We start from the raw sequence: 1,680 nt of genomic DNA on the forward strand, positions 1-1,680 counted from the left end.
CCCTTCCAACGCACAGTGACACGGACACAAGAGAACTCTGGGACACAGTGACACGGACACAAGGGAACTATGGGACGTGGCGTCTGTCCCTTCCAGCGCACAGTGACACGGACACAAGGGAACTACGGGACGTGGCGTCTGTCCCTTCCAACACACAGTGACACGGACACAAGGGAACTACGGGACGTGGCGTTTGTCCCTTCCAACGCACAGTGACACGGACAAGGGAACTATGGGACGTGGCGTCTGTCCCTTCCAACGCACAGTGACACGGACACAAGGGAACTATGGGACGTGGCGTCTGTCCCTTCCAACGCACAGTGACACGGACACAAGGGAACTACGGGACGTGGCGTCTGTCCCTTCCAACGCACAGTGACACGGACACAAGGGAACTATGGGACGTGGCGTCTGTCCCTACCAACGCACAGTGACACGGACAAGGGAACTACGGGACGTGGCGTCTGTCCCTTCCAACGCACAGTGACACGGACACAAGGGAACTATGGGACGTGGCGTCTGTCCCTTCCAACGCACAGTGACACGGACACAAGGGAACTATGGGACGTGGCGTCTGTCCCTTCCAACGCACAGTGACACGGACACAAGGGAACTATGGGACGTGGCGTCTGTCCCTTCCAACGCACAGTGACACGGACACAAGGGAACTATGGGACGTGGCGTCTGTCCCTACCAACGCACAGTGACACGGACACAAGGGAACTATGGGACGTGGCGTCTGTCCCTTCCAACGCACAGTGACACGGACACAAGGGAACTATGGGACGTGGCGTCTGTCCCTACCAACGCACAGTGACACGGACACAAGGGAACTATGGGATGTGGCGTCTGTCCCTTCCAACGCACAGTGACACGGACACAAGGGAACTATGGGACGTGGCGTCTGTCCCTTCCAACGCACAGTGACACGGACACAAGGGAACTACGGGACGTGGCGTCTGTCCCTTCCAACGCACAGTGACACGGACACAAGGGAACTATGGGACGTGGCGTCTGTCCCTTCCAGCGCACAGTGACACGGACACAAGGGAACTATGGGACGTGGCGTCTGTCCCTTCCAACGCACAGTGACACGGACACAAGGGAACTACGGGACGTGGCGACTGTCCCTTCCAGCTCACAGTGACACGGACACAAGGGAACTACGGGACGTGGCGTCTGTCCCTTCCAAAACACAGTGACACGGACACAAGGGAACTATGGGACACAGTGACACGGACACAAGGGAACTATGGGACGTGGCGTCTGTCCCTTCCAACGCACAGTGACACGGACACAAGGGAACTACGGGACGTGGCGTCTGTCCCTTCCAACGCACAGTGACACGGACACAAGGGAACTATGGGACGTGGCGTCTGTCCCTTCCAGCGCACAGTGACACGGACACAAGGGAACTATGGGACGTGGCGTCTGTCCCTTCCAACGCACAGTGACACGGACACAAGGGAACTACGGGACGTGGCGTCTGTCCCTTCCAGCGCACAGTGACACGGACACAAGGGAACTACGGGACGTGGCGTCTGTCCCTTCCAACACACAGTGACACGGACACAAGGGAACTATGGGACACAGTGACACGGACACAAGGGAACTATGGGACGTGGCGTCTGTCCCTTCCAACGCACAGTGACACGGACACAAGGGAACTACGGGACGTGG

Source organism: Ascaphus truei, chromosome 15 (genome assembly GCF_040206685.1).
Source record: "Ascaphus truei isolate aAscTru1 chromosome 15, aAscTru1.hap1, whole genome shotgun sequence".
NCBI classification, from domain to species: Eukaryota; Metazoa; Chordata; class Amphibia; order Anura; family Ascaphidae; genus Ascaphus; species Ascaphus truei.